Source organism: Sinocyclocheilus anshuiensis, unplaced genomic scaffold, assembly GCF_001515605.1.
Source record: "Sinocyclocheilus anshuiensis isolate Anshui unplaced genomic scaffold, SAMN03320099.WGS_v1.1 scaffold315, whole genome shotgun sequence".
Lineage (NCBI taxonomy): Eukaryota > Metazoa > Chordata > Actinopteri > Cypriniformes > Cyprinidae > Sinocyclocheilus > Sinocyclocheilus anshuiensis.
Window position 1 is genome coordinate 586,799 of NW_015548210.1, and position 27,111 is coordinate 613,909.

The 27,111-nt window shown below is 37.5% G+C and overlaps 2 long non-coding RNA genes across 2 annotated transcripts in view; both read left to right on the plus strand.

The window, feature by feature from the left end:
- Positions 1-26,023, plus strand: part of LOC107653738 (uncharacterized) — a 53,657-nt gene extending 27,634 nt beyond the window's left edge. Inside the window, exons 2-3 of the long non-coding RNA XR_001630261.1 lie at positions 10,559-10,603; positions 25,590-26,023. This is a non-coding gene — a long non-coding RNA (uncharacterized LOC107653738). The remainder of the gene's footprint in view (positions 1-10,558; positions 10,604-25,589) is intronic.
- LOC107653742 (uncharacterized) lies at positions 19,887-21,315 on the plus strand. Its single transcript, XR_001630265.1, has 2 exons — positions 19,887-20,006; positions 20,886-21,315. It is a non-coding gene; the product is annotated as an uncharacterized LOC107653742 (long non-coding RNA).
- Positions 26,024-27,111: the final 1,088 nt, after the last annotated feature.

Here is a 27,111-nt window from a genome sequence, read left to right on the forward strand (position 1 = left end):
GATCCGATACCAGCGCAGTTTTTTTTTTTAAATCAGTGTAGAATTTCTATACTTCTGTGTAGAAGTACCTGATCGTCACTCTTTTGTGTGTTAAACACAATCTACTAAATATAGACAACTTCATTTTAATGAAAAATAACAAATGCAAAAATATATAATCATAATCTATGACAAAAAATACTATTATAAATAAGGTTAGTGGATAATTTAGCAGCAAAAGTTATTCTAGAAAAATCATGAGTGCAATTTTATAAAATCTAAACATTTAGTGAAATAACTTTATTTAGTGGGGAACAAATAAAAGTTAATAAGTGTAGGACTAAATCTGGTAAAATGTTACACATTGCTCTCTGTATTGTTGTAAAATACGTTAATGAAATCAAGTAAATGTATTTATATATAAATATAAACTATAAAATTAAAAGACATTTCTTTTAAATGTATAGCTCAGTAATGAAGGCAGCAACATATGATAGATAGAGGAGTCTGTCTATCTTATGTTGCTGCCTCCATTACTGTGCTATACATTAGATTATTAATAGCCTTATAGAACAGAACAAGAAACGCTATAAATAATCTTTCATTGTGCAAAAGTATAATAATACAAAAAGCTCCAATACAGAGCGGCACAAAGCGCTTATGCGCATCCCGTGCTCAGAATGATGCGCTTGAAGCAACACGGGGTTATAGCGCTGTGTGCAGCGCTCTGCAGTGCGAACTTCAAAGCACATGAGCTATTGATGCATAGTTTATTAAATCTGTGTAACCAAATGCGACACAAAGTTTGAGTGCTGAATGGAGGATGACAGACAGCTGCAATGGAGAGAAGAGTTTACGTGACCTTGAATTTAACGACTTAAATATTCATCTGTACCTCACATTAAACTATGGAACGGCTTCAGAATACTTGGACTTTGACTTTATGGTGCTTTATAATGTTTTTGTGCTTTCGTGGGGCTTAACAATAACACAGAATAGTATACGCACAATATCGGATTTGGATCAGACTCGTCTGACTTATACCCGATCCGGCAGAAAATGCCAGTATCGGAGCCGATACCGATCCTGAGTATCGGATCGATGCATCCCTAACAGAGATGCACACTGAAACATGAATCATCTCATGAAACAATTTTCACTCAGAAAATGCTAGTAAACTTTATAAATAATTACAGAGGGAAGTATCATTTAATTAAGCATGAAATTTTGAAGAAGAAAAACTGAAATAGTTTTTTCTTGTAAAACACTTTAATTATCAGTTTTACTTGCAGCTTTTGAAAAATAATTTTTACAGTGTATTTCATGTTTGTCTATATTAATGTATCTTGAAATGCCATATTTTAATGTATTCACAGAATAACAGTTTAACGTTACAGTCTCCTCACACAAAGCTATTGTATAGCTTCAAAAGACTTATGGTTCACATTTTTTGGTGTTTTGTTGTCATATTCGAAGCTTGACAGACCCCATTTACTTGCACTGTGAAAAGAGCAGATTTAATGTATATTGTAAAATATTTCCTTTGTGTTCTTTGGAAGAAAGAAAATCATATGGATTGGAATCAACATATGACCCTTTTGTGCATAAAATGGCAGTAAATGAGTTTAAATAAAGAGTGTCATGTAGAAGTAATGCTGATTGGCTTATACACAAGCTTCTCTCACCTTCATAGGGCTTAATCAATGATTGTCAATGCTCTGTCAGTCTAATAATCAATAATCATATACCATTTAGAGTGTCATGTATTTATTAAAGAACTTAGTTTACTCTTTGTATGCAAATGAGCACTTAGTCTTGCTGTTTTTGTTCAGTCAGAGGTGGCGGTTTGTGTGTTGCACAAAAATGCAAAACAATTTTGGTTCAGCAAATTCCTGCATGGTGCAGGGGTGAATGATAATTATGCCTTTCCATATCATTCCTGCTGTGCCCTTCCAGCGTTTTATCATGGCTGCAGAGAAATGAGCTTAAGAACAGGACAGGCTGTGTGTGTGTGAGTCTGTATTGTATAAATTTCACCCAGTTGAGTTTGTTTGTCAGACTGCAGCTGAACATCTAGAGCTAGAGCTTTATTCTCTCAGTTTGTGAAAGCCTGAGATGATGTTAGAGATGTCAGAGAGCAAGACTTAATAAAACATCCTTTTCATGGTGATTTTAGAAGCATAGAATTTAATATATTCCACTTGATTGTGAAGTCTAGCTTTTTGCCGGCCTCTGTAATTGTAGATGATTGCTTCAAATGAGCCTTAAATGTGTATTTTAAGTGTGCCATTTTTTCGAAAAGCTTGAACACTTTTGAGCAGTGTCTGAGATCTCCTGTCCATGTCTGCAGTGTATTACAACAAAAACCAGACCAAGAGAGAAATCAGAAGGAACGCGCCCAGAAAAGACAGGAAGAAGAAAGGCAGGTTAAAATTACCGCCTAATTCCCCAACGCTGTCACATTATGGAGTTGGAAACATTTATTAAGCCACAAGCCAACATTTTGTCATGATGTCTTGATAACAAACATATATAGAATAACACATTTGTTCAGAAGATTCAAGTGCATTATTGATATAAAGTAGGGATGGAAAATTAAAAAAAAAAAATACTGGAACGTAATGATTTTCAGGACATTTTGCTCTGTTATTGCTTCATAAACGATTGTATTCTTCCAAACAATGTGGACAAACACCATACTGATATAATCAGAATGTGTTTTCCACTCCGCTGATTATGAGTTAAAGGTTTGAATCATTCTAATGACTCACTCACTGATTCAGTCACAGTGTTTCTTGATTTATTCACATACTTTCATTACGTCCAACCTGAAATGAACCAAAAACTTTAACTGTGTGTTAAAGTCAACATGAAATCAAAATTGACCCTATTTACTTTCTAAATGTATGCCTTCATAACTTGCCATTTCTCTAAAACATCTTTCCTTTTCTGCTGATGTCACTTAGGATGTGCAGTCTCTTGGATAATATTTACCGAAAGCCAAATAGCCTTTTAAGCATTGCAATTATTTTAGCAATTCAATTCTGTTTTACTCTAAAATGCACTATATTGCAAATGCAAAGTGGATTGCATATACGTTTGTGAATCTATAAGTTGCTCTTTGAGAATGTGTAGTTAAAAATAGGACTTTGATAATAGAATTCTAGAAATTCTAAAATTCATTATTGTTTGTATATTGGGCAGGAAAAAATGTTATATACAATATCCTAATAAAATCATTTAAATAAGTACAGTCAGAAAAGTGTGCAAAAACTCTCAAAGGTACAACTTTGTGCCTAATTTACCCTTAAATGGTCCTTATTTGTAACTTAAGGTTCGTGTGGTGTAGGAAAGGTACACTGGTGTAATTTTTGAGGATACTGCTCCTGGGACATGCTTAAAGTACAATATTTGCACATTTTATCAGAGAATGTTGAGTAATTAAGAAACGGACCCATTAATGGAATCAGAAACTGAAGCAGAATAATTAAATTCCTTACAGTTCTCATACTTAAAGAAAAGTTGTTCTCAGGACGTGTCTGATTAGCCAATTCAGCCTGACAGCTTCCTTTGTGTAAAAATCTCCATCTCTGTAGTTATAATGAACATGAAATCCTATTTGTGTCCAGTCCGGTGAGTTTCAGAAGAGTTGATGAGCTATGCTGAGATTAATTTTTCCCCCTGGTTCGTTACCTGGGGGTCCTGAGAGTATAAGCAAGACTAATTAAGCCTGAAGTCATTTGAATTCATTTTAATGGTCTTGGTCAATTAACATGCTGCTTTCTCAAGTCTTATTTAATGCCATTTTTATTGATCGCCTCCTGCGTGGTCACATGTGGAATACTTTTTACTCTGCCCAAGTTTAATATTCAGAAGTCTCGATGTATTGATTGATTCTTTGTGATGGTAAACAAGATCTATGTCTGCTTGTCGCTCACAGTTAGCGGGGTTTCGGTAATCGATGTGCACTGTTCACGCATTACGTCATTTAATTAAAAGCCCTCTTAAGGTTTCTGAACAGCTCTGAGACAAAGATTATGTTATTGACCATAATTTAATAGAGAGCTCGGCCAAACCCTAGCAGTATTTATTATATTAGATTTTTGAGAATTCGCTTAAGTAAAATTCAAGTTTCTACTGTACCTTGTGCACTGATGTCTCAAAATGAGTAACCTTTGCATCTCACTTTTAGATTTTAAGGTGATGAATTGTCATTCAGATGGGAGTGGGAAAACTTTTGATGCGTCTCGCGTGATCTCTTCATTTTGCAAATCAGCAAATTAGAATGTGCATTGTGATTGGATAACCTGTCTGATTGTTATAAAGGCTGCCTAGCAACATACAACAGTTATGATTTCTTACTCTATGTAAATACTTTATATTATGATTATTGATTAAAGTTTAAGCCTATACCCATAAATAAATTCATGAAATGACTTTTAGTTTAATCAATTTACTTGAACCGTTTTTTTCTATGTGTTAGAATGCTCTGCTCCCACTGGCTTTCGGTGTGCTTTGCACCAGCTCTCTGCTTTCCTTTTCCCTGTCAACAGCCTTGTTTCTCACCTGTCTCCGCCCACCGGAGGCAGCTGCGGCCAATGAGCTTCACAGAAAAGGTGTCGGCGTTTGATACGGACCCACCCAGCCTAACTGATTGGCAGTTGGGTCAAACAAAGTCATTTTCTTGGCTCGTTGCCTGGCAAACTCTGTAAGCGTTTAAGGGAAAGCAGAAGGCATTGGCCTCTCTGCGCAGGGAAACCTCAAATCTCACTGCACAAAACCTTCAACTTTGTTATTTTTTTGTGTTGGCTCGATCTCCTGAGGGTCTAAAGCAAACTACTAACTGCATTGCGAGCAGCAGATCTGTTGGTCATGTTTGGTTTAATCAGCCTTTGTGTCTGCAGATGCATTTCATTACATTCACACAAATCTGTTTGCATATGCATTTCCCCTGGTGTTTTTTATCATGTTACAAAAAAACGAATAATTACAAAGAAATCTTGACATTTTTAGGTAAAAAGACTGAAATAGTGTTTTCTTGTTATACACCAACAGTCCTTTTCAGATTGATAAAATTATTTTTTATGGTATGCTTTATTTTAAAAACTCATGCTCTTAGATAACTTACATGTGCCCACGTTTGTTTTAACATGCAGCGACTGCTTTTGTGGCTTGAGAATGATGCCGATGAAGAGCCGCTGCACATCTTCTTGTCTTAAAATGAGCTATCTGTCTCTTGAACTCTTAAGCAGTGGTGCACGTTTGCGATGGAGATTAACAATGCATGTAGAAATAATATTTGATATTTTACTTTCGGCAGTAATGACTCTGTTCGTATATATATGGGGAGGTCATTGGTTTGAGGAGGGGTGTGCAGTGCAGATGCACGCCGTTCTGGTTTCTCGTATCATATGTGGAAGATTAAAGTCAGACTATTCCGTCACCTTCACTGACATTGTTTAGAGACTTGATGAATAATTGCCATTATGAAGAAGAGCACCCAGTGTTGATTTTCCATAGCCATCTGGTTCCTTCACCCCTGCGATCAGTGCGTGCAGTTGGTTCGCCCCGCTGAAGGGACCGCATTATGACTGTTTCACATTACTGCGACGTCTGTCTGATTTTCCCCCCTGTCTGGTTTTCAGTGGTTCGATCTGTCTTGCGGGAAATCCTCTCTTTGCTCTGTTTTTTTATTTTTTTGCCGGTCTCAGTTGAACTTTGACCTCAACGTCCTGCTTCTCTGGATATGAAATGCCATTCTGTGAGGTGTCGAGAAGGCGCTGATTTCTGGAAAAACTGTTTATAGATATAGTTCATCCAAAACTCTACTGTCATTCCAGACCTGCATGACTTTCTTTTTTCCGTAATATACAAAAGGAGAAATTTATCTGAATGTCCAAGCTGCATTTAATTGCAAACAATGAAAGTAAATGGGGACCAGGAGCAGCTGTGGTCACCATTCATTTTCATCATGGCATTTTGGACATGTATCACAGTAATACTGTGTTTTTTTGTCATTCTTTGATGTACCAGTTCAAGCATTATTTAACGCATTAGGTATAATAAACTAACAATAAACAATACATGTACAGCATTTATTAATCTTAATTAAGGTTAATTTCTAAATATGCTAATAAATTTAAGTTTGTAAGTATAAATTAAAATAGTTATTGTATTATGAACAAATTAACAATAAAACTTTAAATGTGTTAACAGAAAAATATATGAATTTACATTATCCTGGCTTAATAAATGCTGTAAAAACTAATGTTAACAAATTGAACCTTATTGTTAAGTGTTACTTAGAGTATCATGTAAATTTCATGGTACATGAATACAAAAAACCTTTGGTTCCATGGTATATATAACTATACTGCCACAATCAGCATCTAAATGACATGCGACAGAAACGCCATCCTCATGCGTGTTTTTTTCAATCATGCATGGAGCTGACACAGCCTGGCTAAATGATGTCAGGAGAATACACGTTTCGCTGCATAAATTCAATTCCTTCCCCTGTTGAATGCAGGCTGTGTTTGAGTGCTGTGGTGTGACTGTCTGACTCAGGATGAGGGGAGCGTCTCACACCCTGTGGCAGAATTTATTGGTTCTGCAAGTTCAGAGTGACGTGAAAATAGTTTATCCTCACAGGCCTGCATCTTCAGGCCATATATCAGTCTGCTGTGCACCATCAGGAAACACACATGCACAAACAGACCAGCCGTTGTGTTATATAGTTTATGACACAAATTCCCTCTATAGGTTAGTACGAGGAAGAAACTCAGACTCACAGATGTTCTGTGCATATTGATCGCTGTACAGAGGTTTGTTTAACAGATCAAGCTTGCATTGGCAGCGTTGTTGAAAGTGGTTCACAGTTCTTTTTGCATTTAAAAGATTCAGCATTTGTACCTTTAACCTTAAAGTCTCTTCACTGTCTTTAAATAATGGATTGGTATTATTCATAACCAATGATGATAGCAATTTTTATTAATAAAATCAGTATTACATTTATATTAAATTTAATTATAATGTAAAGTACAAAAGATGTACTGAAAAGAACAACTGTTTATTGCTTTTTAAACCTGGAATAGAAAAAGCCCTGAAATTATCTTCTGGCAAGCCTAATCATCCTATTCAGAAGTATAATAATGATAAAAGAACATTAATATTCTGTGGTACTGATATGCTTCTCCATATATTGTACATCACTAGATTTTACACACACACACACACATATATATATATATATATATACAGTATATCAGTGTGTATGTGTGTATTAATTATACACTTATAAATTATATGTGACCCTGAACTGCAACAAGTCATTTTATGTACAAAAAAGTAATTACATTCTGCCTTTAACTTATTCTATAAATTGAGATTCAATTTGCAGATAAGGACAAGATTTAGATATCATCGTTCTTCCAGTTCATTCTTCCTGTGTGCTCAGGGCCACACCAATATATACTCACATGCATCAACTTGAACAGATCATCTCTTGTGGTTTGATGCAGATCTGCTGACTGTTTGTCTGCTGTCAGAGTATGTTGGGAAATTCATCCATCCAGGAACAATGGTGGATGAGTTCAGGGTGATCAAATCCAAACATCTAGTGTTATGAGCGGGACTGTAGGTGACTCAGGGTCGTGTGTATTTTTGTGTGGGAATGTTCGTCTTGCTGCTCTGGATGGAGAGATCATCGGGATGTCATGACATATTTTGTGTTCAGGTCAGCGAGATGCTTCTCTTAAGTACGCTTGTGTGTTATAGATAAGATTCAAAAGAGCCGTGACATGGCCTGTAACCAGATTAGTTCCAGCAGGTCCAGTTTCTAATCTAGAGTTCTTGACGTTTATGGTGAAGTTTAAAGTGGCCCCATAAAGTATTCAGACATTTAAGCCACACAAAATGTCTGAATGTCATTCCATTACATACGCAATCTCAAGCCAAGTTGCATTTGCAAACAATTGATGGAAAAACCATCAGAGACCAAATTTCAGAGACATTTTGCTCCATCTGTTACAGTATTTAGGGTTTTTGCCACTATTGTTTTAGAATTTAAAACGTCTTTCTTTAAAATAAACATTAGTTGGTTTATTAAAATGTTTAAGTGTTCAAATACTTGTGGAAATTTGAATTAGCCACACCCAACAGGAAGTTGAATTGTAATGAAAGTGGCATTTCAAACATCTATCTGTCTGTCTGTCTGTCATTCTATTGATTGATTGTTCTATTTTTCTTTCTGCTTGTAAGGACTTTTAAACTTTTAAACTTCAAACTTTTAAAACAAGACTTTGTCAAGCTAACATTTTTTTTGGTTGTCTTGACAAACTTTGCCTTTCTAGTTAACAAATTGGTAACACTAGTATTGGGACCAATTCTCACTATTAACTAGTTGCTTATTAGCATGCCTATTAATAACATATTGCCTTTTTATTAGTACTTATAATGCACATATTCTGCATGACCATATTCTACATCCCTAATCCTACCCAATACCTAAACTTAACAACTACCTTACTAACTATTAATAAGCAGCAAATTAGTAGTTTATTGAGGCAAAAGTTGTAGTTAATGGTTTGTTAATGGTGAGAATTGGACCTTAAAATAAAGTGTGACCAAAAAATTAGTTATATAATTTATATTTTGAACTTTTAAATGAAAATTTGAATTCGAATTACAATTCTCCATCCTGCCTCAATTGAAATGCAGGAATTTGAGGAATTCTTATTTAATTCAAATCCAGTTATCTAGACCTTATTCTGTAGTAAAATTATAGTTACATTTCCCCTGTTAACTATTGTTACTTCCTCTTGTTGTTTGGCTCTCACCTCATTTTAACTCTGAGGCTGTAGAGATTCTATACAGAGGTCATTTGTGATCTCATGTGCGCAGCTTTAACAAGATGCAGGAAACGCCCACATATGCTCCCCGTTGTCTGCTATCACACTTTATAAAGCCCTATAGTGGGAAACTTCATCAGCCCACTACAATCTACAAACTACAATCATGACTCATGGATTGATGATGAATCGCTGTCTGTGTGTTTAAAATAAAGCTTCACTGAGTCACTCCATTCACACGCACAGGCAACGGGAGACACGTAGTCCGACAGGGCGTTTTTTCTCAACTACCGTCTGCAAGCGAATGCGCTCTTCGCTGCATTCCAGTGCAGCTTTGCTCGAGAATTACTCCAAAAGCATCGTTAAAAGATGTTTCCTCTTCTCTTATCTTCTGAGTGACTTGGCATCATTGTTTGAATTCAGCTGATTTCTATGTCCTGTTGTCCTTACAATGGGCATCGTGCCAGGTAGAGGTTGCCATGACTCCCAACGCCACCCCTTTTCAGCCCCCCTGGAAGGTGGCATTTTATTTGTGGAATGCTCGGCGAAAGGGTTGTATTTTAGACAAAAGATGTCTACTCGACATCAGCTGAATGCTTCTAGGCTCAAGCAGAATCATGTGACCCACTGGTGAAGGTTTTGTGAGGGTGCCAGAACAGAAAAGGAGAAACTTGGAAAGCGGTGCTAGTGAGAGTTCTTTCTCGTTTTTTCCCCTCTCTTGTCTTTTCCTTGCTGAGAAAATGGCGGACTACGCAGATTTTCTTATTTAGCAAAAGTATTTTGGTGGCACTTGTATATGTCAGTCCCCTGTGTTCATTTTGAATCTCACAGGTTGTTTTAGTTGGCGTAAAATTGGTGTTCAAACTGTTTCCGAAACTCTAAAGCAAGTCATGATTCGGTGAATGAATGGGTGCAAAAACCGCCGCCCACTTTGAAATGGCTCAGTTGTACCGTGTGTTGAACATTTACGTCTGATGAACATCAGCAAGCAGGTGAGACAGTGAGAGGACAGCAGGTGTTTGTGAAATGCTCACTTTTCCCGCCTCGACAGATTGTGTGTTTCTTTTAAAACCGCCGTGTTCTTGTCTAAGCTCACCCTGTTCTCACAGACAGTCACGCATGGCGTTCTCTGGCAGGGATGTGTTCGAACAAGCTGTTTCCGCCAAACTTTTCAGTATTTCCCAGCTAGAGTGTTTGTGTAGCCTTATAATAATTACAATTTGATTCAAGTGAAGCATTTTCCCCCCCATTTATTTAAGTTCTTTTGTGTTGGACTTTTGTCAGATTGTTCAATCGGTGTATCTATCCTTATTTACTTTCATAACACATAGTCCTAGTCTTATTCTACTTGATTTACACAACTACACATTATTCTAAAGAAAAATGTTTACCTTTGTAATCATTTATCAAAATGTAATAACTTGGAAACGACTTTCCTTTTCAGATAACATCATCAAGCCCTCTTATTTTTTCAGCTCTTCCCCAACAACCACCTGTCATGTAGAAACACTTTTCTGGGTAAAATAAAGTCCCTGCCTATCTTTCTTTCCTCATTAAATATCCTGACTCAAAAATATGTTATATTATGGAAGCAAAATTAACTGTGAATGGCATTTAATTTAATTTGTTTTCTACACAAAACTGAATTGCGTTACTCTATGTATTTGCTATAGACTTTTAACTGTGAACGTATTTCCTGATGTTGTGATTTCTTTCTCTTCACTGCACAGAAATCAGGAGCAGATATGGATACATCTCCACTGAAACTCGACCAGGTCAGTGGAAGATGTTTTTGACTTTCTCCTCCTTTCTATATTTATAGTGACTCCATGACAGTGTTTTGTTCATGTAGGGAGGGATGTTTTTGTGGTTTATCTGATCTGATAGCAACACCACAAAGACTCGGAGACATGAGTATGACCTGCGACTGGGTTTCATATGAAGCTCTGACCACTTGTCACAAACCCGTAGATCCGATCTTGTGGCGTAATCTGCAACCCAAGCTCGATTCTGTGGGTCTCTGTCACTGTGGTGAACTCAACGCACTCTTTGAACTCGCTACAGCAGTGGTTCTCAAACTTTTTTTTAGGTGGTGGGCCACAGCATAAAAACTGCACAAGCCACCAGCTACCTTAAAATAATTACCAGGTTTAGTAGTGCACAAATTACCTTAGTTTATAAGGGTATTCCTTAATTCCATAATTTTGTCAGACTGCTGTTTTGTTCTTATTTCATTTAAATAAATTAGACTTTGTTTGCTACAAATTTCTGTACATTTGCGTACTTTGCTAAATGAGACAACAGATACATCATTATCCAGGTTGATTAAGCAGTCAATAAATTATTTGTTGGTGCTTTTTATCTATTATAATCATGTTTTATCTATTTTATTTGTTTAATGAGCCAATCAAATGATGGATCATTTGGAATCCTTCAAGGTTTGAGAACTGCTGCTATAAATAAATAGATGATCTGTAGAGAATTTGCAAATGCATCAAATCACTGATGCAAAAAAACAAAAAAGTTTCTTCTCTGAAGGAGCAGAAGTTGTTTTTGCTCCAGGAGGTCCAGAGGAATGGCAGTGTGGACGTGTGCATCCAGGCTGAGGTAGTAGGTTGTATGGTTTCGAATGACACCATGGGAGTTAACTGTACAACCTTCTAGCTTTCCTTGGAGTACACTCATTTCATCAAGCAAGACTTCAAAATGGCATCCTCTGGCTCCCTTATCACAGAATATGTTCGCTTTTTCCACTTTTAAACACATGAAGTCAAGAGATAGATATAGGCTTGTAGGCTTTCAGTGCAGTAACACACAGATGAGTCTGAGTAATACAGATAATTGATGTTTCCTGTTCCTTCAGGATGGACAGGTTGCCAGTTTCATTGTCATTTACTGTGTTGTGCATATCTGCTGTTGGACAGAAGACACACAGCATATTTTTAGTAATATAATACACATCACTAAAACGACAGCAGGAACCACCACAGAAATCACCCAGTATCTCTTTCAGCTGACAGAGTGTGATGTCAAATTGTCTTGTGTTTTTTCATCACTGCTGCATATCAGTCTGTTTTCCCCTGAGACATTTGTGATGGCTGTTTATAATCAGACAGCATTGGATATTTGGAAAAAAGCAGTAGGGAATGGTCACAGCGGTTGACTGGTCTGACTTTTCACATTTATCTTTATATATTTGTTTTTTTTAGCAGCACTTCTTTAGTTAGTGTGTTCAGACAACACAATAACTAGTTGATTTTGAAAGTGTTGTCCTGAACATCCCTAAAAAGCAGTAAACCTGCACATATGAATCAAACAACATTTAGAGAACAAATATTTTCTCATTTCTCATTCTTTGAGTGATATATAACATCAGATTTCGGTTGTTAGCATCCGAAAATAATTTCCCATGATCTGTCTGTCATCGGTTTCCCAATCCGTCAGCTTCTAGATGTATTTCTGTGGCCCTGCTAAAGACCCTGACATCCAGGTTTTATTTTCCCCCCTGAATCATTCAGGATTAAAGGGATTTTCAGAGGCCCAGGCCATAAACAGAGTGTGAAATGGAATATCTTAACTGTAGCGTACAGCGCCAGTGTTGTTAGCTTCTGGATCCAGTGGCGTTTCTAATAATCAGCACTAGGGTTGGGCGATATCTACAAAATTGGCATCGGACAATGTCTACAGTGAAACATTGCGATGGACGATGACATCGTGGAGCCGGGGGGGGGGGCTTGGGTGGGTGAGGGGGAGTTAGGGGGTGTGCCCGAAGCGTTAATTCGTATTTAGAAAGGCACGGAAAACAAATAACGTTTGCTAACGGTTGCCTGTTACATAGTACTTAAAATTTCACTTACCACATAAACAGAGTAAGAGATGACTGAATGCTTCACAGTATATACTGTATAATGAATACTTTTTTAAAATAGGAAGTGAAACTCTAAAATTCGTAAAATTATTTCAGATAGTAGCATGATACATTTTATGAACATCATGTTGAATGTTAATTCAGCAAGTGGCATTCTGTAATACATTCAGCTATTTTTTATTTGATTTATTTATTTTAAAGTGAGATGTGTATAACATATTTGTTTTATAAATATATGATTTATATAAAAAAAAAAAATGTTTTTTTACCTTTTGGCGGTCTGATAAAATAATAAGCCTAAATATTGAAGCAAAACTTACCTCTGGTTCATCCATCATGCTGGGAATGAAAGGTCAAGTCAAGCACACTGCTTTATGGCATACAGAAGTGCACTCTGTAATATGTTGTATACTGCTCATTTGTGCAAATTCTAGAAGGTCATCTGGCTATTTTATATTGAATAAAGAATATTTACATATTGTACATCCTAGTTTAACACTCTTTATACACTGATGTTTAAAAGTTTGGGGTCAGTAAGATTTTTTAATGTTTCTAAAATAAGTTTCTTATATTCACTAAGACTGCATTTATTTGATCAAAAGTACAGTAATACTACAAAATATTACATTTAAAACAAGTGTTCTCGATTTTAATATGAAATGAATGAATTTTAGAGAATGAAATTTATTTCTGTAATTGCACAGCTGAATTTTCAGCATCATTACTCCAGTCTTCAGTGTCACATGATCCTTCAGAAATCATTCTAAAATGCTGATTTGCTGCTCAAGAAACATTTCCTATTATTATTAATGTAGAAACAGTTGACCTGCTTAATATTTTTATGGAAACCATGATACATTTTTTTCAGGATGAATAATCTTTGATGAATAAAAAATTCTAAATCACAGCATTATTAAAATGATAAAATATCAATTTCTTTAAAAAACTTACTGATCCCAAATTTTGAATGTGTCTATGCAGCATCTTAGACCAGATGACATTACTGTAAAGTGCATTCGTATGTCATTTGTTAAGCATCTTATTAAGACAATGATTGTTGAAATAGTGTGTCTCAGATAATTCAGTATTCTTGGAATTTGATTAATCCAGCAGATCAGCATTTGAAAACTCTTTGAATTCCTTGTTTGGGAATGTTACCAAGCTAAAAGTAGTGCTTTTAAATCAATTGAGTATTTGGCAGCAGGCATGTCTTTGACATTCAAACTCAAGGTTTTCTTCTGCAGTATGCTTCCAAAATGTAGGTTTATAAGCTTTTGTTCTCATTTTTCAGTGGTGTGTTGAAGCTATGCACTTAACAGCCTCATATGTCTGCCCGGCGTCTTGTGTTGGTGGGTCTCCAGCGTGAACGCCTGCAGACTGTGAGGCCCAGTGTTCATGAAGTATTTTAGTCTGGCCTGAAAGCGTCTAAGCACACATAGGCCCCGCAGCAACACAGCCAACATGGTGAAAGGGACTTAACTGCTATCAATTAAGCACAGACAAATGAGCAGTGAAATAAACGAGGATTCAATGGGCAAGCGTAAGAGTCTCCGTCATTGATTCCCCTCTCACACGACGACAGGGTTGGAACGGGCTTAGCGCGGCCCCTCTAAAGCTTGAAAAGACACGGCTCCTCTACCCAAGGCTTAAGTCCACTTCAGTCCCCTTTAGTCAGGTGTCAGCTGTGTTTCTCTGTCAGCCAAACCTTCATGCAGCTTACATCTGAATTCTGTTTAGGCTCTTAGGATTTAAGTTATAGAAAACAGCAGTCAAAACTCTTAAAGGGATAGTTCACACAGAAATAAAAACTAATTTGCTCACCCTCATGTCATACACTTTTATTATAACAAAAGTGAATGAGGACAGAGACTGTCAAACTTCCAAAATGGTCCAAAAAATATTAGTCTTCTTAGTCAATGTGTCTCTATATGATGCTATATTCTGAGTCTTTAGTGCTTTATTTAATAAACAGACTGAAATTTAAGTTGTTATTTACTTATAATGTTCAGTGTTGTGACTGGATCATTGAGTCATTGAATTTAAGAGCTGATTTGTGAATGAATCATTCAAAACAGTTTTGTGAACTAGATCAGCTGATTCATTGAAAATATCTGACTCAATTGAACAATTCACAGCTTAAACATCACAAGAAGATGTAGGACACATTGAGATTTTCAGCAGTTAAGGATTTCACTTTCAGTCTGTTCTTCACACAAAGCTATCTTTTGACTATCAACCACTTGACAGCCCCGGTCCTCATTCATTTTCATTATTTTCAAAAGAGTAGCCTGGATGTTCTTTAAAAATTGATATTTAGTGTTTCACAGACAAAAGAAAGTCAATCAGGATGGATCGACATGAGAGTGAGTAGATCATTTTCATTTTTGGGTGAACTAGCCACAGTATGTTGAATCGAAGGGAAAGAAATCGTTTCCTGTTTAAACTGACAGAGGGAGTCGAGCTGCTTTTATTTTAGGAGGGATTTTTCCGCCTTCACCTCTGCTCTCGGATGACTCTTCCAGATGTAGCGGAGCAAACCCGGCTTAAAATCATGCTGGTTCAGCAAAACCAAGTCCAGCTGGCAGCCGAGTCGAGCTGCAACTCGTTGGTTACAGCTGTGCTTAGATTTATGTGATGGCTGAACAAATAAATTAGTGAATTTGATCGGGAGAAAGCTGAAGCTTTTGTTTCAGTGAGCAGTGGGTCCACAGAAAGGCGAAGAACGGCAGTGTCCTGAAGGGTTTTCTTAGTCAAGTCAACTGATAAAGTATTGTTTTGACATTTTTATTTGAAGTTTCGACAAATATCCATAAACAAAGTATGTTTACATGAACAGTCCTATGCTGATTATGCTCAATAAAAAAAGTTCAAATATTCTTTTATCAGAAAAAAACAAAACAAAACAAACCAACGCACCTAAGCTTCTGTTACTCCCATTTTGATCTGTACATACATGCATTTATCACCATTCTGTCAGTTTATTCAAAGTGCACGTCTGTTTATATTATGGTGTCAAGATTGAGGAGAAACTGATCATTTATTGCAGACGTTCTTGTATAAACACGGTTTTCTTGCTTTGTTGGGTTTCTATAATAATTTTTTCATCACTGTCAGCGTTTTGCTGTGCAAACACACTAATCGTAAAACTTTATGCTCAAATCACTTCTGTAGTGAACAAATGTGTACAAAATTAACTACTTTGTGTGCAAACAGGTATTGAAATATGTAATTCACAGATTGCCTTAAAACAACATGAAGTGACATTTGCGATCCATTTAACTTCTGTAATATTCAGTGGGGAAAAAACGTAGGGCAGAACTTGATTTTCTTAATCAAAATTTGATTGTATCACGATTTGTTAGGCTGTGATGTTATTAGCTAGTATTAATTTCTCAGTCTTACCTTGGTTAAGTCTGCAGGAAAGAAAAGTCCAAATTTAATGCGTTTAAAACATTTTTATCAAACATACTGCACAATAATGAAGATAAATTGGTTCTTGTTGTCTTTACATTCACTGTTGTGTGTTTATCTAAGACAGTATATCTTTTGTCATCCAGTTCTGTCTGATTCTTCCAGACGTGTGACCAAACCCTACTCATTGATTCTTATTACAAGGTCTGCGATTGGCCGTCTAGCCTTTTGCCCCTGTACACGAGAGTTGAGCACTGATGAACATGACCTACTGGTCCCAGACCGCTGTCGACCTTAACAGGGCCACAGCTGCATCAGGAGCCACCAGACGTTAGCATGGTGATGAGGTGCTGAGATTTATGACAGATGAATAAGAGTAATCTAAGCATAGCAGACAGAGGTGCTATTGATCTGTCTGGAGTCAGGGCCAAGCTGCTGCTGATGACACTTTTTCCAGTCGATACGCATTTGACCTCTGACCCTGCATGAGAGATCAATGAGTTCGATTTGGATGGGCGGGGCCTGTGCACTGGGCCGCCAGCCAGTCAGACAAGATGTTATAGTGGTTAAAGACTTGCGTTCAGTAGACCTAAACGCTGCGTGACTGTGCAATCAAATGGTCTCTGTAAGGGTCTTCTGGGTTCTCATGATTGTAAGATGTTGATGGAACTAAAACCTATGAAATGATTCTGAATTTGATAGTGTTTAGATGATTGATAAGGTAGCATCACTATTAGATTTGTACAAACTGCTAATGTTAAAGGGATAGTTCTCCCTAAAAATAAAACTTCTGTCATTAATTACTCACCCTCATGTCGTTCCAAACCCATAAGACCTTTTTCATCTTCGGTACACAAATTAAGATATTTTTGAGGAAATCTGAGAGCTTTCTAACCCTGCATAGACAGCAACGCAACTGAAAAATTCAAGGCCCAGAAAGATAGGAAGGACATTGTTAAAATAGTGGTTCAAGCTATGATAATACATTTTGTGTGCAAAGAAAACAAAAATAATGACTTAATTCAACAATTTCTTCTCTTCCGTGTCTTCAAAAATCAAAAATCAGTCATCAATAATATCTTAATTTGTGTTCCGAAGATGAACGAAGGTCTTAATACTTTTTAAGTATTTTTTACTATACTTTTAAGTATTACACTTCAATTTGTAACTCATCCCACATATGTTTAGGAATGACATCTCAAATTGCATGGCATTTGTGCAGTGTGCCTTTTCTAAGCAATCAGATATACTATTTTCAACTTGCGGACAATAAAATACTTGAAAAACCATAGACGTGTGGCAAAAAAGAGACCTTTCTGCCTTCCTGTTGCTCAAACTGTAGATCATGGCACTAGCAAGGTCATAGGTTTCATTCCCAGGAAAAGCAAGGATTGATAATATGTGTACCTAAGTTGTTTTGGATAAATGTAAATATAGACTTCAGGTTGGCTTTTTTTACTTCAGCTCATGTTTTCTTCAAAAAATGTAAAATTGTAGTTAAAAAATGTTTGGATGTGATTAAAGAGATCCACGTCTTTGGGGTCTCATTTTTGTATGTGATTGTTAATGAGTCATTGTTTTTTGAAATGACTAGAATTGTGTTCCAGGATATGAGAAATAAGAGATTTCTGAGTGGGTCTGAAGGCTTGTAAAGTCACAGTTTAAGTGGAGATGGATGTCGAACTCAATATGTTCCTCTTTGTGTAGTGGTTTATGGTGTTTTCCCTTCTGTCTAGCGTTCATTGTGTGTTGTTGTGCATATGTGTGTGTGCTGTCTGGTACAGTGTGGTGACAGCGCTCTGCTGATGGCCTCTGTGTGTGTGTCTCCATCCTACAGCGTGATAGACTTGAACCTGTATGCTGCTCACTCGTATCGACAAACCTGTGTTCAGACGCTGCCCAAGACGGCTTGAGTTTAAACACTGAATCTATGTGGATTTGTGAGCTCGCCCGCTTTATGTGTGTGTATGTGTGTGTGTGTGTTTGGAGCTCTGCATTGCAGTAGAACAGACGTGGCGAGTTTGTGCATTAAGCTCGTAATCAATGATGTGTGCGGTGGGCAGTCAGCGCCCAGCACCCCTCTATGATGGGGTCACGACTCTCACACACCCCCCAGTGCAAGCAAAGGGGTCAGAGATCATTCAGGGCCACTGCCAGACAGATAAAGATGCATCTGGTGCTCGGAGAACCACACAGGGTGTGCATGTTGTCTTTGTATTTTTTTTGTTTATTATTTATCAGTTTTAGCAGTGCGTATATTATCACTAATGCATGTTTTATATACTGTATATGTGCATGTGTACATTGGACGTGATTCATGAAATACAATGCATATATCATTCAGTCCAATTTACGTGAGAATGAACTAATAAACCAAATGTTTTTTATGAACTGTTTATGCAGAAAATTGTTATGCTAATGTCTCATGAGGCCTATTATTTTTGATTCACATTGCAGACTTTCAATCAGCTGCATGATCATGATTGTTTGCATTGTTTTTCACTCAGTTGTTTAACATCTTATTGTTTATATTGCTGTTTTTGTTGATCACCTTATTTTGTTCACATTATAATAGTTTTGTCTCCATTTTGTTTAAATGGCTGTTATTTTCGTTATTTAGTTTTTTCTCCATGTTTTGTTTCAGTTGCTTTTTATTTACTTTGTTGTTTCTTTCCTCATTTTGTTACATTTTAATTTGCTTCTTTGGTTTGTCTCTTTGTTTAAATTGCCACTGTTTCATTATTTTGTTTCATGTTTTTTATTGTTTGTTGCTTCATTGTTTAAATTTTCATTTGTTTATAGTTTATGTTGTATAATGATACAACAAACTATAAACAAATGAAAATTCTCTCTCTGGTTTTCCTTCTCACTGTTTTCTTTATTTGGCTGTTTCTCCTCGTTTTGTTTAAATTGCTTTTTATTATTCAATTTTTTATGTTTCATCTCCTTGTTTTGTTTAAATGGCCTTTTCTCCCATTTCTTTGATGTTTCGTCAGCTTGTTCTCCTTAAATTGTCATTGTTTCATTATTATGTTTTCCTCTCCTTATTTTATTTCTTTATTTTTAAAGATGATCCCTAGATATTGTGTAATTTTACAAAAATGACTACAAATTGCTTTACTGTGGTGGTCAAACACTTTTCCACAGCTTTGGCGGAGGGGTGGTGGATGATCCTCCTCAATCAGTTGTGGAAATGTTGTCACAATATTGTGACAGACAGATTGTCGTGTGGCTGCACAGAGTGCCGCGGAGAACGAGACGCCATTTCTGGCTGCTGGCTGGCTGCGTTGTTTCGAGCCTTCGGAGAGAGTGAGGGATTGATCAGTGCAGAGGGGAAGTGGAGCTGAGATGAAGAGAGGGAGGGAGGGAGAGAGATGGCGGGGAGGGCGGAAGGGGGGGGAGCGCTCTCGCTGCAGAATCTGCCGCTCGCTGGCACTCAGTCACACCGAGAGAGCGAGAGCGGGTCTCACAGACGGCCCAGGTACAGGTACAGAGATGCCCGGGACAGGTGTCCGGACCGGAGGCAGATGAGCGGGTGAGTGTGTGTCGCCAGCGTAAAGTTGCGTGTCAGACAGACGAGTGTGAGGAGGGTGACGGTGATGAGAGGATGTGCTGTGGTCCTGATGAAGATGATGGTGTTCTAACGAGTGTCTTCTTCTGGTGACATATCACTGTCTGAGGATGCGTTTCCTTCCTTGCTCTTTTTCTCTCACTCTCTCTCTTTTTCTTTTCCCTTGAAGATAACAAAGTCGGCACAGGTTTGAAGGTAGACAGTGTGTGTGCGTGTGTGTGTGTGTGAGGCACGTGGCGGCCGCTCTCATTTCCGGGAGTGTCCACACCGTCTGGTCCCTGAGGATGAACGATGCTTCTTGTTTGTGGGGGGAGGAGGAGTCTTCAAGGTGTGTATGTGTGCATCAGATGTGTGTTTGCAGTGTAAATGACATGCATGTTTTGGCTGCCGTGTGCATTATTGGATTTGCTTGCAGTTAGTGTTGTGAGGTTGCATGATCTCGTCTACGCTCACAAAGTCACAAAAAAGACAACTTATTGCAAAAGCAGTGAGGGGGAATCGCAGGCGCTGCGTGTCTGGGTGGGTGTGGGGTGGTCTTGCGGGGAGCTGTGTAAGCCGGTTTTTTGCTAATTTTGCCCCAACGCCGGTTTACCGGCTCTTGAACGTGGCTGATCAATTGCCGCTACATGTTTTTCGGTGTAATGGAGTCAGTGGCGGGAGACGAGACGCAGACAGACACACACACACACACACACACACACACACACGTACACATACAGACGTTCATGTCTGAAGCTGCAGTCAGAGGCCAGCGGTTCTGCTCACCAGAGATCCTGAGGATGAAAAACACAGGACAAAGAGAAAGACAGATAGAGAGACTGACCATCTGACTGGAGGCTTTTCTCGACCAACAAAGGCTATGTCTGCTCCCTCGACAGACAACTTTAAATCCGACCGCTCGTCTTGGTTTCCTCTTACCTGATTTTTTTTTGGGTTCGTCTGCTTTTGTGTGCATGCCATTTGGTGCATGATATACCTGTGCGCTGCGTGTCTGTGGCTCTAAACTCTGCAATGAAAAAGGCACATTTTATTTCCATAGGCCGAACATTATTAACAATAATCTTCGTTATGCTGTACGAAAGAGGACGTGAGTGTGCAACACTTGTGTGGGTGTGTGTGTGTATGTCACTAACCTGTGTGGACACCGCTGCACTCCTCCTGGTCCCTGAGACCCTAACTTGTGAGCTTTGTGTGCTGAAAATCACAGGTTAAGCTCTTGGGACCTGGGCAGAGGGCAAAAGCACTCAATCCCCTGGCCGTGTCCCGACTGAGACGGACGTGGGACGGATGTCTGTGAGAGATAAGAGAGAAACGGTGGACGAGAGAGAAGATGCGGCGCTGGCGTGTCTGAGAGATTGAATGTTCAGTATGTTCACAAGCCTATGATGATGATGGTTTCTTCTGGATTTTAAATAAAAATCGATCCTGTATGTTTGCTGAGGTGTTTTTTCTTTGGGGTGAGGGGTGCAGGAGAGGGTCATCATGCTAATCGCTCTGTCTGGCTGTCTGGTCGCCACTGCAGCTCATCTTTAAATGACCTTTATCGCATCGGCAGCAGAAGGAAGGGCCGGGATTATCAGTTGTTCCCACACCAGTTTCTTTTGGTGTGCGATTAACAATCGATTAATTCTTGATTTAAAAAATCTTTTTTTGATTTTTTGCAAAGATTTTCTCTTAAATGAAGGTAAAACATGCAGCTGTTTTTTCTAGTGCCGCCCTTCATAGAAGATCCCAGCACCTGCACTACTATGAAACAAGTCTGCTTGGCTTTATCCTCATGTATCCACCAGATGTAATGTAATTTTTTGTTTAATCCAGTAACGTAAAATCTGTCTGATGCATAGCCAAACATGTCTGTGCAAAAAAAACGAGCGACATATTGAACCAACATATGCTGACACTTTCATTTACACAAAAACGATTTCTATGAATAGACTTCATTACCTCTTGAAGACTAGACTTTGCTGTTAGAAGAACATGCGGCTTGCAGATTATTGCGTTTAAAGGCGTCCATGTTTATACGCGTCGTCATGTTGTTTTTGAGCAGAAATGACACTGAACTCCAGACGGATGGTAGTTTTAGGGGGTCCGGTTGGCACGGAGCTGTGGTCTCCTTCCTGTTTTAAGGATGTGAACTCATTAAGTCTAACGCCTGGCTTTGTTCTTTATCTCCCTGGAGTGTTTAACTTTTGAAAACCTAATTTTGCTACATTACCCACATTAGCAATATAGTTTCAAAACAATTGATTTCCCCCTATTGCTCTCTCTCTCTCTGTCTGTCTCTCTCTCTCTCTCTCTCTCTCTCTTCTTATGTTTTTCCCCTGCTTGGTTTCACTCTGAACAATGGCGGATGCCAACTAATCAGGCTGGGTCTGTGCCACAAAGCTCCCAGCAACAGCTGAAGCTCTGCCATGCTCTGTGCATACCAAGCAATCAGCCACGACCAGCGAGCACCAGCCTGGTGCCCAACGCGGGGTCAGACAGTTTTATTAGGATCCGTCTGACACTCAGCACAGGCTGGCAGTGCCAACGCACAGATAAAATCTTGTGTGCTGCTCACACTATTCATCTGAGCTAGCACATAAATACTCCCTCATCCCACACGCTCACACACACACACCCCATTTCATCAGCTAGATGAGAAAAGGAACAAAGACTTGGATCCAGCCAGGAACGAAGATTTTGTTATTTAATAAACAGCCCGACTTCTGAATGGTCCAGCAAGCATCAGGGTCTAATGTCTCAGCCTCATTGGCATGGTTTCATATTTACATTTTTGGCTGACAGCACATTGGACTGAGTTTCATTTGTGTGTATCAGAGCAAAAAATGTTTCGTTTTCTGGCTGATAAGTCTGACCTGACACAGGCATCTAGAAAGATGGCCAGACATGCAAACAATGAATGAATGAATTTGAAATAGTTTGATATTTTATTCATATTTAGAAATATTTATTAATAGTTTAATAAATTGTCTGGCTGTCAGATTAGCTAAAAATAAAACGGATGGACTGAGAAAAGTTTATTCATAGACTGACAAAATAACTTTATGAATAATGAAATAATAAATGAAATATATAATTCCTATAATTCTCATAAATTGTGCATAAACCTTGCTTAATTGACTTGGATTTGCGCTTAAAAAGAAAAGTACATTTACTTTTGAAGTAAAATTATTTTGTTTTATTTTAATGGACAACAAGACAGAAATGTTGATGAAGAATAAAAAATGCTTGCACTTATAACATGAAATGTGTATTATATCAATGTACACAGAAAGCAGTAAATCAAACATTTTGAAATATAAAACATACCTAACCTGATATCGAATCGTTTAGTTCACCCAAGAATCACGAAGTCGCCCTTGTTATAGCCCACAAGAAAGATTCCCTTGATAAATGTCAGGAGATAAAGACCGGCCACTGAGGAATTAAAAGAGCCCACTGATGGTGTGTGAGTGTGTGTGTTCTCGCTAACCGCATGCGGTTTAAATAAACTTAACATTTGTCTGGGATAAAGCTACTGAAAGTAGATTAAGCACTGAGAGCTGCAGGAGCCGGGTGAATTTACAGGATTACAGGAATCTTTCTTCCATTGGTTGTCAGGGATTGTTGTGGTGCATGCTATCAGTGCAGGTCAGAGGAAACTGGGTCCTTCTCACTGCTCACTGCAGGTACAAATAACAGGTGCAAACACGTGGAGCCTCAGAACGTCTGCGTACATCCAGATGCTGCCACTGACACAGAATGCACTTGTTCATTGTGCAAAATATATTGATGAGCATAATGATGACAAACATTCATTTTCCAATATACTCAAATTCTACTTTAGTGCTCAAAAGTACTGAACAGGTATTGATCATCTGTGCTGTACATGGAATTTTGATTTCTGATTTCACTTTACAAATACAACATTTGAAATGTGAGATTCTATTGTAAATGCTGTTCCAGTTATCATATCTGATATTGGCCATAACAAAAATATTTTGGTAAAACAGATCAAGTCTCAAATCTGTTTCATATTACTTGCGTTACGCATATTACTTCCTGCAAAATTTGTTCATTCAGAATATTACTGTGTTAATCAAAGCTTGTTTTATCATTATTTGTCACCGTTTTATTAAAGCAATAAGCCACTGGAGGCCACGTATTAGTCATTTTATTATAGTCATGTCATATTGAGCCTATTAAGAAATAATTGTACCCACTGTTAACCCTAGTGAGAAATAAATATGCTAAAATGTATTTGAAATACATTTATTTCATGCTAAGTGTACTACAAATATATTTACCTATTTATGTACTTAATAAAATTACCCTGCAATTACTTTTAGTATACTATACTGGTATATTTAAACTCTGCTAAACTGGAACAACTTAATTTTGTGCTTAATGCACTTTAATTTTGCGGAAGTAGTGCTGAAGTCCAACTAAAGATAAACTGAAGTATATTTGATTGTGCTAAAGTGGAACTAGTGCAAGTATACTTCGGCTACACTTTGAATATCTTGCATTTAAAGACTGATATTATTCAAAGATCATATAATCCTCATCAATAGTGACATTAAAACACATTTTAAGAAGTTTGCATTGTGCACAAGTTCTCCAAATAAAGTTTAATTATCATTTTTATATCAGCAAGTCTCAAGCGATACGTCAGTAAATATGCACTCTAAAAAATGCTGGGTTGTTTCAACCCAATGTTGGGTCAAATATGGACTAACCCAACTGTTGGGTTAAATTTTGGTTACATTTTTAAATTAACTTTTTAACCCAACAGTTGGGTTAGTCCATATTTGACCCAACATTGGGTTGAAACAACCCAGCATTTTTTAGAGTGTGTTAATAGATTTGAACTATACTTAGTATGAAATAAATGTTTTTTAAATATATTACTTTTTCACTGTTTCACACACTTTGTGTTTCTTTTAACTTTCACTGGCTATTGGTATAGAGATACATTTCTATTATATACTGGTTTCCAACACTCTTAAAAATAAAGGTTCCCAGCAGTGCCAAAGAGCCATTGCGGTTTCCCCAAAGAACCTTTCACTGAACAATATTCTTTTTCTCGGTGTGAAGAACATTTTAATAATCTACCTTTTCACTTTTCAACCATTTTGTCCAATGGAAAGGTTCCAAGGATGTTAAAGGTTCTTCATGAAACCATCAATACCAATGAAGAATCTTTATTTGTGAGTGTAGAACCAGCTTTTTACATTTTTTTTTATTGTATGATTGTGTTGTTTTGATGGTTAAACTAGCCTCAGCTAGGAAGAGCTCAGTGTGATGGAGCCAAAATCTCAAAATGTGCTTTGATGTGTCAGATTGGTACTTCATCATTTTCACTAATCGTATGAAAAGTGATTCTAAACTTGAAACTTGCATCAAACATTAAAAGACACATTAAAGAGGTACAAATGATTATGTATGTTTTTGCCAGGTGTCCCTTTAGTTGATAACAATCATATTTCAAAAAAGTGCATGTCTACTTTGTGGTCCAAGGGTTAAAGCTTCGATAATATCTGTCTGCTGGGGGTTTGATTAGGTCAGACAGAGATATTACAAGAATTTGAAAAGAAAACCAGAAGTAATTTTGAAAATGTCATTATTTTATACATACAGAACATCTCTGAGACCCCAAACGTAAAGAAAGCAGATCAATCTCAGCTGAGTGTAATGGCCTGTAATTGGCCTGCATCAGTCTAGAGGATGGCCCGTCACTCGTAAAGTCTTTCCTCCCCGATTCATCCTACCCTGTGTACCCTGTGACCGCCTGCCTTTCTCTGTGATGTCTGCAGTACTGCTGTGGAGGCGTTGCCAAGGAAACGCAGTATCTGGCTGGCAGCGTGCTGGAGTTACTGAACCACAACTGGCTTTTTGCTTTAGAGGATAATTAGCTTCTGTCTCACAGGTTTCTCTCAGCCGATGGGACTCCAGTGGACCCCGCGGCAGCTCTGAGCGTCTTCCTCCAGTCAGAGCTTTTAACCCGTCGGATGGCGGTTAGCGGTGGCCGCAGGTGCTCCCGTTACCTGCACGAAAAGCTGCGTGAGCACCCCAGAAATCCTCAAACACTCTCACACACACACACACAACCCAGACATCTTTTTGTTCTTCAACATACAGTGAGCTCTGGCAGGGACATAAACCTGTCTGTATCCTAAAATGCACTCTCTCTCTCACAAAAAAACAATCCCTGTTGTGAATGAGTGTGCAAAATAATACAGACTTCTTTTTAGGTGCAGATGTTATTTTCAGCTTGCAGGTAACTTGCAGATTAACTTGATATTGTTACACACATTCTTACTATTTACTAGGATATGCCATAAAATAATACCATTATTCAAAACACGCTCAATGACTTACATTACATTATATTATATTTGCCTTATTTTACCTTTAAAAAAAATCAAAACAAGATAAATGTACTTATGAGCAAACATTTCAGCAAAGTTATCTTTAAGTTGTTGGCAATTTTCAATATAATTAAATGTTTTATTTTATATATATATATACACACACATGCATGTATATATTTCTGAAAAATAAGTTATGTTTATATATTAAATATATTTATGAATACATATACATATGATTAAATTAATATAAATATGTACATGTAAATAAATGTAAATATTTTCAAAATATATACTGTATATATACATAATAAATATACACAGTACACACATATATTATGTAAACAAAAACTTATTTTGGATGCGATGAATCATTTGACAGCACTAATATATATATTTGTTTCTTGTCCGTTTTTTGCAGTAAGTTTATATTTTTACTGGAAAACAAGATGAATGTACTGATTACAAATAAATATTTTTTCTGTTCTTTTTTTCTCAATCTCAAACCCTTAATATTTTCCCACAGTGTGTAGAAACGAAGCAGTGTGTGTGTATAAGTTTGCAGTAGCAGTTTCAGCAGGTGAGTCTGACACACAAACACACTCCCGCATTAAAGGAAGTGGAGAAGAGACAGATCCTTTGACCTTCTGCTTTCACACACTGTCCAGTGACACACACACACACGAACGCTCAGACCACAGCTGCCCATTAGTCTGTTAATCTCTTGTATATTTGTATTTTAAAATGCTGTAAATGTTTAAGACTGTCTAATAAATTGTTTATATTAATGTATTAATTGTTGTCTCTCTTTTACCACATGAAATCATTAACCTTACACACTTTTAAATACTCCCTCCATATGTATAAGTGCAATATTTTCACAAATGAAGAAAACAATCACAAAGAAAGCTGGATGCGGCTTTGCTGATCTGTGTTACATGTTAAAGACTGTAGCAGCAGCATCACAGCATTAGTTACATGTGTATGCGTACAACCTTGCTGGCTTTGGGAAGTGTGTGTGTGTGTGTGTGTGTGTGTGTGTGTGTGTGTGTGTGTGTGTGTGTGTGTGAGAGACCCTGT